The following is a 10,157-nucleotide window of genomic DNA, read 5'->3' on the forward strand; positions in this document are numbered from 1 at the left end:
AGTCATGACAAGTAAAATCCCCGTATCAAAGATATAACAAAGTTTTCGAATTTGTATCACGTTCAGAACTGAGACAGAGGAATCTCCTCGTCGTTTGGCATCTTCCTAACTTCAGATAATATCAAAGACGACTGAGAGGAGCTTTGAGCAATGTTAAAAGAACAGGAAACTTGTTCTTGAGATCTGGGTGTGTGCTATGAAGGCAAAACATGTGGACTACCATTCGAGTTAAGCGTAGTGATTTGGGGAAACGTTACTGACTGATATCATCAATATACCGATGAGAATAGATGAGGTGAGGAGATACTTTGTAAAGTAAGAAAATATAAGATAAAATAAAGGTGGTTATAGAAAAAGAATAACGTAAGGATTTCCAAAACTTTCTCTGTAAAGCAAAAAAAAAAAGTACGGAGCTATGAAATCTAGTAAAATAAAATAGAATAACACAGAAAGTTATAAAACTTTCTTGAAAAGTAAAAACTTATAATTTATAATATATTCCTGTACAACGAAATAAGGCAAGGAGTTGTAAAGCTGTTGTTAAGTAAAAAATAAAACTATATTCAGTAAAATAAGTACAGAGCTGTAAAACTTTCTTCTAAAGTTAAATTAGTTTAGGAATAATAAAACTTGTCATGTAAAGTAAAAATATTAATAAAGAATTATAAAACCTTTTTTAATCACGAAAAAAAACTACAATATTATCTGAAAGTCAAGAACTCAAGATTCAACCGGTTTGCCCAGTCCCCGTACCAATCAGGAAGGAGCTTGTCAATGGACAGCTTTAAAAAATGATAACAACATTTATCAGACAGACCGCCATCAAATCTGATGACCTATGACATAGAACTGTAAAAATTGTTTATGGTTAATATTCCCTGCGCCGGTTAACACGGCATGGCACCATTTTGTAGAAATCAGTCAATCATAATACTGACAGAAGATTTATGATCAAAGAGCCATGAATTTGATGTTCATTGTGAGAAGTACAGAATAACCACAATAACAGAAAGTAGCGGCCTTAAAATGTGGTTGACATAAACCAGAAAGGAAACAGTATCTACAAGAAAAGTCTTCAGTAAGAGTGAAACTGTTCACATAAGCGAGCAATCCATCTTCACGTCCTGGTAGAGAGAAAGGGTTGGTGGGTGATACAGAGGAACAGCAGGAGAAAGCAAGACGACACTTTCTAAAGGAAAGACGCTGAGGTAGATGTTTCACTTTACAATCACTCATTCTGGATGCTCTCCCGGCCTCATTGCGCCGCCCACGACAGATTCGCAAAACCTGCCGTAAATTTCGGCAATGCTTCACTTTATAATACATGGCCTGGTCGTTTACTATCTTCTCATCCCGGGCTTTGGGACTGGAGTGAATCATGCTTTGGGCAATCCTTTTCTCGCCCAGGGGGCGAGTCGACCTAGCGGAGTCCTCTGGTCTTCTCTCTGGTTACAGAGTTCACCACTCGACCGAGAGCCGAAGGAATATTAAAAATGTACAATAAATGTAATAAAAACATAAGTCTTAAATAAAATTCGACCATTTCTTCGCTGCAAAGAATAATTAGATATATTCGCCCAGTGATTGCCTAGCCAAATCAAAGTCCTTCCGAAGGCATCGTGTTTACCCCAAAAAAATGAGAAAAAAGCACGTTAAAACTAAGTAAGAATTATTTTTCCCATTTTGGGATGCTAGTAGGAGAAGTACTTTGGCACCAGGGATAACTCTGTTAAGGATTATTATTCAGTAAAATAGCCTTCCTGCGTGGGGTAAGAAGGGGAGTCAATATCACGTTCTGGTCCCACAATATTTCTCCTAGTTGTGGGTTATTTTGGGCACCCAGCAACATGGGGCATATGTCTAACTCAGTGGTTCTCAGTCTTTTCTTAGTGACCGTGTCAACCTTTCTTCACCATCCCACCATATCGCACGAATTAACTACATATTTAATGAATAAAATTATTATCCATACTCAAACCACAATCATCAAACCGTACAAGCAGAGAGCACATCAGAAGAATTAGATAAACATAATTAGAATAGACACACAGATATTAATTCTATGAAGGCTTCTGCAAACTTTTTCTGTTTTACAAATGTTCATTGAGATGATCTAGCCAGGACAGAATTCGTGACAATCTTGCGGCACCTCTAGGCACTGTCTGTGGCACCCCAGGGTGCCACAGCACCCACTTTGAGAATCACTGGCTAAACAGTCTTCGCAGAATGGGACTTAAGAATTACTTATTACATTTATATTCCCTCGGAGGTTAGAATCAAGAGCAGATAAAAAATAAAGAGGAAGGATAAATCATACGTTCAACGCCATTTCCTTGAAAATGAAGTTACTAAAACTCGCAAAAGCCTTAGCATCCGGTGCAAACGGCACTGGGCCACAATGAGACACTGTTGGAGCCAAGAGAAAAAAATACATTATCAGTTTCCTAATTCAGTTTACTCGGTGTTATGCTTACAGAGCAAGTGGGAAAATGTTTTTTTGCATTTAAAGCTGAAAAAGGGTATTTTGCAAAAGGTCCTTTGATGAACAAGGAGAACAGCAAGTTCAAGGTTAATAAAAACCAGAATTAATGAAAGAACAAAAAGAGCATCAAAATAATAATAATAATAATAATAATAATAATAATAATAATAATAATAATAATAATAATAATAATAATAATAATAATAATAATAACCTTCAACATAGTCCGGCAAAAAAAAAAAAATTTCGAAATACGCTCCATTGAAATGTATTCACCAAACTTTCAGCTGTTACAACAAAGATATAAAACGAAATGTATTTTCACAACGAACGGGAGGAGGAGGAGGAGGAGGAGGAGGAGGAGGAGGAGGAGGAGGAGGAGGAGGAGGAGGAGGAGGAGGAGGAGGAGGAGGAGAGCCGTTGTGCCAAACTGAAATTGAAATAAAAGAAGAAAGTTTCCAATTTCTTTAAAACGAAAACCAAGTAAACACAACAAGAATCACTCCTCCTTTCATGACAGAAGGAAATTACGACTGTGACGCTTTGTACAAAGAAGCCCTATCAAGTTTCTTCACCAGAGCGGCCGATGGGCTGGGCAACCTAATGACGTCATTGTGGGCAAAGATGGAACGCTGCGAGTGTCATGGAGAAAGGGAGAAGGAAGAGATTTCCAAATATGGGGCAAATCATGACAATTCAAGGGGTAAAATGAAAGAATATAAGTCTAAATTTTACTAAGTTGTCAGTGTTATATCTTAGGCCTTAGGTAGAATACATTTTAAATAAATGGTACTGATGGCTCTTGGGAATGTTTAGGTAAACATTTATCATAATAATTAAAAAGGGGTGTGATTTGACATTCTAAACTGGCGTCACAAAAATTATGGTCACCGGCAGAAAGAGGGAAGCATAAGCTTAGGAATGCGACCACACTATAGCATATGCCATAAACCCACTTCGGCAATTTATCGCATACATATCACGAACAAGTTGAAAACAAGTCGGCGATCGTAAGTGGACAACGAGTCTTTGGTAAATGCTGGATAATCGTATGAAGCAATGGTGAGGAATATCAACAGATCGCTGACTTGTATCCAGGTTGTTTGAGATGTGTATCTGATATGTTACCGACGTGTGTTGTGTTTTACGGCAGTGTGAACGCCCCTTTACCATCGCTTAATGAGACCTTTGGATTTGATGATTTTTCTTACAAAAGCAAACAAGCAAAAAATGCGCCGAAGTTTCTTCGGCATAATCGAGTTTTCTGTGCAGCCGCTACAGCGTATAATCAAGGCCACCGAAAACAGATCTATCCTTCGGTGGTCTCGGTATAATGCTGTATGAGCCGCGGCCCATGAAACCTTAACCACGGCTCGGTGGCGGCCTATTCTATATCGTTGCCAGAAGCACGATTATGGCTAACTTTAACCTTAAGTAAAATAAAAACTACAGAGACTAGAGGGGCTGCAATTTTGTATGTTTGATGATTGGAGGGTGGACAATCAACATACCAGTTTGCAGCCCTCTAGCCTCAGTAGTTTTTAAGATCTGACGGCGGACAGAAAAAGTGCGGACAGAATAAAGTGCGGACAGACAGACAAAGCCGGCACAATAGTTTTCTTTTGCAGAAAGCTAAAAGCAAGACATGGAATGGTGCCTCTGTTAATGGCAAAAGTGATAACAAAAACGAGCCAACGTTTGGTTTTGCTAAAACCAAAACTAGTGAAGACAGAAGTTTTCCTGCACATTAGACTGCCAACATTTTCTTCAGTAACGCAACAGGTAACTGTTTTCCTCGCATTAAGAAAGGTAAACGTTCTCCGGATCAATAACACAAATAAGCGGTTTCTTCGGGAATGAAACAGGCAGACTTCGTCACCAATAAGAAAAATAAACAATTTCTTAGCTATCAAAACAGGTAAATGCTTTCTGCATCAATAACGCAGCAATAAAAATGAATATATAAACAATACATAAAGAGTCACCATCACATGAAAACCACAGTAAATAAGGTATTCTTCAGTGATAAAGAAACACAAATGAAAACCAGACAAAATAAAACACGAACTTTCGAATGAGGAAAAACGAAAGCGAGAAGAGCGAGGGTCGACGCGAGAGAAAGCGAGAAAACGCGAGAAAACACACTCGAGCCCGAAAACGTCCCTCTAAGTAAACAAATGAGGGGGGCGAGAAAATATGAAAATGTCCCTCCACCAGAGGGAAAGCAGGAACCTATTTCTCTGAAAGGATGACAAGATGAAATCATAATCTTCGCTAAGGGGAGGAAAGGGTGGACCGGGCTGGGGAGGAGGAGGAGGGGGAGGAGGAGGAGGAGGAGGAGGAGGAGGAGGAGAAAGAGACGTAGCCGGGGGGGGAGGAGGCATGGCCGAACTGAATAAACTGGTGGTGGGGAAAAGGTGGTCCTTTTACTAGAGATATCCCCAGAGGGAGAAAGAGGTGTGCATTAGATTAAAAACAAAAAAAGGTAAAATAGATCGTCTATTTAATCAACACGGAAGGCAAAATTTGCATTTGAAGCAGAATGTTGAAAGTGGGAAAATAAATAAAAATAAAATAAAGACGATGAGTCTGCCACAGAAATAAAACGCAGAATTGCTTCGTTACTACAGGAAATATGGTGGGGAACGCGTGGATTAAATGAACACAGTAAAAGGTACAAATGTTTTATAAATTCTAAAAGGAAAAGTTTTATTTCCAGATAAATCGAGCAAAAAGACTGTCCTGCTATGAAACTAAGGGAAAAATTTACTTTTGCTATGGGATATTTAGGTTGAAAACATAAAAATATAAAATATAAAATTAGTCTGCTGTAATGCTAACTAAGCAGCAACACTTTTGCCCACATTATACGAGAGTCAAAGCGAAAAGGTGATTATCAAATAAGTAAAGAGAAAAATAAAAGTAAAATGAAAAGGAAAAATTTATTTCTTCAAAAAGAAGGGGAAAAAAGGCGATTATCAGATAAGTAAAGAGAAAAATAAAAGTAAACGGAAAAGGAAAAATAGATCTTTCTTCAAAAAGAAGGAAAAAAGGTGATTATCAGATAATTAAAGAGAAAAATAAAAGTAATAGGAAAAAAAATATATTTCTTCAAAAACAAGGGAAAAAATGTGATTATCAGATAATTAAAGAGAAAAATAAAAGTAAAAGGAAAAGGAAAAATATATCTTCCTTCAAAAAGAAGGGGAAAAAAACAGGCCCTTCCGATAAGACAAACTAGAAAAAAAGGAAGACATAAACAAATACGGAAAAAAGGAGGTGGAAAAAAGATGATGTCCTTAGTAAGAAGAGGTAAAAAAAAAAAATCCACAAAAGAGAAAACTGTCAATAGAATAAAACGATATAAAGAGAACTCATTCTCTGCATGGAAAATAAATTATATACCTTCAAAGGAGGATACGAAATACCTGGATGGACAACTAAAGATGAGGACATTCGATGAAAGAAGACGGAAACAGACGCAGTCATCGATGAGATAAATGACAAGACTTGAAGGCATGTTACAAATACGGTACAGGCGAAGTTAACGATAATGTTTCCAGTCACATCCGTGATACGGAATAATCAAAGTGAGTAGGAGTGCTTGCGAGAATTAGAAAATTGCGTGTCGCTTTGTACCTTGGATAGAAGGCTCCTTTTTAGTTTTCTGTCAAAGAAAACTATTGTGCCGGCTTTGTCTGTCCGTCCGCACTTTTTCTGTCCGCCCTCAGATCTTAAAAACTACTGAGGCTAGAAGGCTGTAAATTGGTATGTTGATCATCCACCCTCCAGTCATCAAAAATACCAAATTGCAGCCCTCTAGCCTCAGTAGTTTTTATTTTATTTCAGGTTAGAGTTAGCCATAATCGTGCGTCTGGCAACTATATAGGACAGGCCACCACCGGACCGTGGTTAAAGTTTCATGGGCCGCGGCTCATATAGCATTATACCGAGACCACCGAAAGATAGGTCTATTTTCGGTGGCCTAGATTATGCGCTGTACACAAAAGTGGATTGCTCCGAAGAAACTTCGGCGCATTTTTTACTTGTTTATAGGTGAGTATACTTTTACCAACGCAAAGTAATCCTGTGTCTAGTTCGGGATATGGATCCTTCTAAAAATCTTAACAGTCAACAAAACCTCACTACAAAAAAAAAAAAAGACAAATAAACAGACTGACGGATGGATGACCTCCCGCTAAAAACGTTGGCAGACATAACAACGACATGTGTGTGCAAACAGAGAGTTGTTTACTTGGCATTCGCTTGAAGAAAAGATACAGTACATCTGGCAACTTCGTGAGCAGTTCAAAACAAGATGGCCTTTTAATTGCTGTTCTAAACTAGAGCAAACTTTAGCAGTATACTGACTTTTGATCTTTGCAACGACTGGGTCAAGTTGGTTACATGTTCGACTGAATATTTGCTGTTCAATTTAACTAAAATGATTAGAAAGCATATCCCTAAATGCACTTAATTGATATTTAACCTACATTATTTAATTGTCAGGGTTAGAAAGAAATCTTATGATGATTGTCGTCAGAGGCAGATAAAGTTAAGTTTGTTATTAACATGGCACCAGCTTTTCCGTTTTCTTGAATCTCAACCGCTGTTTAAAATTCGGAGTAGTTGAAAACTGGACTGTTTTCCCAAGTCATCAAACCCCATCGAAGTCCACCACAAACATTTAAATCCTTTCTGTTCTCGACATACAGATACGGACAGATTGGCAGACATGGAGGACGTAAAATTAACTTTGTCTTGACTTAAATATAAATGAAGACAGAGCACGTTTTCATCAACGCCATACGTGCAAGCAAAATGCAGACCACTTTACCCTGGGCTATTTACAAAATACCTATCAAAGAAAACAAAAACCAAAAACGCAATTCCATAACTCAACGCGAAACTAACTTCGAATTCCCCGAAGGGAATCTTCCAGATCTGTGCTTGATATTGTATCTAAAACATCCCCATCGCACGAGCCTCGTACAAATGGCGTCGAACCATTTCCCTGAACATTATCCGGATAATTATTCGGACGAACGACTTCCGAGAAAATCATCAATTTCATTTTTCACCCGAGAGGTCGTCTGAAGCTTTCACGCAAGCAGTTCGGTCGCCTTTCCTTTGATAGCTTTTTCGTCTCTGAAATGGAAATCCCGCGAGAGTCCGGCGCTCGTTTTCTTTTTCAAATTTAAGGGGAAACAGAACGAGGTTAATTCTCTTTTTCCTTCTGCGTCTTGCAAGGAAGGCAATTCACTTTATTTATAAACAAGTGTTCGTCTCTAGCCTGGATATGAGACCAGGGTTAAGGTCGCAGATTCGACGTGGCCTCCTCGTAAAAATCTGCCGTCCTGTCTCGTAAAAATCAGTCACCCTGCCTTGCAAAAATCAGCCTTACCGCCTTGTAAAAGTCAGCAATCCTGCCTTGTAAAACTCAACTGTCCTGCCTTGTAAAAATTAGCCGTCCTGAGTTGTAAAAATAAGTCATCCCTCCATGTAAAAGTCAGCCTTCCTGCCTTGTAAAAATCAGCCGTTTTGCCTTGTAAAACCAGCCATCCTTTCTTGTAAAAATCAGCCACCCTGCCTTATAAAAATCAGTCATCCTAACTTGCAAATATCAGCCATCCTGACTTTTAAAACTCCGCACTCCTCTCTTGTAAAAATCAGCCGTCCTGACTTGCAAAAATCCGCATTCCTGTCTTGTAAAAATCAGCCGTCCTATTAGCCATCCTGTCTTGTAAAAATCAGCCTTCCTGCCTTGTAACAATCAGCATTCCAATCTTGTAAAAATCAGCCGTCCTATTAGCCATCCTGCCTTGTAAAAAATCAGCCGTCCTGCATTGTAAAAATCAGCCATCCTGCCTTGTCAAAATCAGCCGTTAAAACAAACTTGCGAGAGAAATGGGTCATAATAAGGCTCGGGAATCAACAGAGAGAGAGAGAGAGAGAGAGAGAGAGAGAGAGAGAGAGAGAGAGAGAGAGAGAGAGAGAGAGAGGGGAGTAAGAGCGAGTTGCCTGAGGAGAAATCCTTCAAGATGGATTGCATCTAAGAGCCGGCGGCAGTCATAAAGTGTTTTGCATTAGTAATTAAATCTGGACTCTGAGGCTGGAGAGAGGAAAAATCTCCCAGTTTCAGTGTGAGTTGCTCTTGGGGAAATTGCTTACCAATGCTTTAAAGGAGGGTAAGTGATGAGAGAGAGAGAGAGAGAGAGAGAGAGAGAGAGAGAGAGAGAGAGAGAGAGAGAGAGAGAGAGAGAGAATTTTACATGAATATATTCATATATATATATATACTGTATGATATATATATATATATATATATATATATATATATATATATATATATATATATATATATATATATATATATATATATATATATATATATATATATATATATATATATATATACAGAGAGAGAGAGAGAGAGAGAGAGAGAGAGAGAGAGAGAGAGAGAGAGAGAGAGTCCACATCGTCAGGCCATGATTCGTGGGATGAAAGGATTTAGGCCACATAGAAGTCATGGTACAGGAGGTACGAAGAGGTCAAGCAATGACGATAACATGCCCTGGGTAAAGAGAAATTTTCGAGAGAGAGAGAGAGAGAGAGAGAGAGAGAGAGAGAGAGAGAGAGAGAGAGAGAGAGAGATGGACGCAATACGAAGAAAAATAAAGGATGAGAAATACGTTAAACGGAGAGAGAGAGAGAGAGAGAGAGAGAGAGAGAGAGAGAGAGAGAGAGAGAGAGAGAGACGTGATTGCTAAAAATGACGGATTAATAACAGTTGCAGAGAGAGAGAGAGAGAGAGAGAGAGAGAGAGAGAGAGAGAGAAAAATGACGGATTAATAAGAGAGAGCAGAGAGAGAGAGAAGAGAGAGAGAGAGAGAGAGAGAGAGAAAGAGAGAGAAAGGAGTAAAAGAAGAGAGAGAGAGAGAGAGAGAAAGAGAAGAGAGAGAGAGAGAGAGAGAGAAAGGAGAGAGAGAGAGAGAAAGGAGTAAAAGAGAGAGAGAGAGAGAGAGCGAGAGAGAGAGATAGAGAGAGAGAGAGAGCGTGCGTGGTGGCCGAGGTAATAAGCGCAGACTCTGGCGAGGGAGGTTGAGGGGCAGAGCCGAAGTGAAGGTAGTGTCGAGAGAGTCCATTGGTGTCGGGGTCTCCACACTCCCGCCGCCGACGTCGTCGCTGCTTCTGCTGTAGCTTCTGCTGCCGATGCTGCCGCTGCTGCCGCCGTTCTCGTTCTCGTTGCCCCGTAACAGTTGACGCCGCACCTGCTCTCTTCTCCCATCACCACCTCCTCCTCCTCCTCCTATTCCTCCTCCTCTACCTCTACCTCCTCCTAACTCCTATTTTTCTTCCCGTATCCGATAGGCGATATCAAAAGAGAGAGTGAGTGAGAGAGTTAGAGAGAGAGGGTTGATTATTAAGTCTCTTCTCCTTCCCTCGACTTGAAATTTCTCGAAGAAATTATTTCCAGTTTTTTTTTTTTCAAACGATCAACATGTGGTAGATACGCGACGGGGCTTTGCTAAAAATAATAATAAAAGTGACGTTTATTTTAAACTTTCGAATGATGGAATAAGTGAGAAAATGCTACGCGTGACTGTTTAAAAGGATTTTGTGTTGTTTTTGTCGGTTTGTTGTGGAGGGTCGGTTTCTCAGTGATTCGCAAACT

At 39.4% G+C, this 10,157-nt stretch overlaps 1 protein-coding gene across 5 annotated transcripts in view; it reads left to right on the forward strand.

Moving 5' to 3' along the window:
* Positions 1-9,539: 9,539 nt before the first annotated feature.
* LOC136828328 (metabotropic glutamate receptor 8-like) overlaps positions 9,540-10,157 on the forward strand; it is an 811,414-nt gene continuing 810,796 nt past the window's right edge. For 3 of the 5 annotated variants that reach the window (XM_067086216.1, XM_067086217.1, XM_067086218.1), the window contains exon 1: positions 9,540-10,157. This exon is cut by the window's right edge. The gene's annotated coding sequence lies outside the window, so the exon portion shown is untranslated. The other 2 variants (XM_067086219.1, XM_067086220.1) reach the window with 1 other exon arrangement.

This window comes from Macrobrachium rosenbergii, chromosome 42 (assembly GCF_040412425.1).
Source record: "Macrobrachium rosenbergii isolate ZJJX-2024 chromosome 42, ASM4041242v1, whole genome shotgun sequence".
Classification (NCBI taxonomy): domain Eukaryota; kingdom Metazoa; phylum Arthropoda; class Malacostraca; order Decapoda; family Palaemonidae; genus Macrobrachium; species Macrobrachium rosenbergii.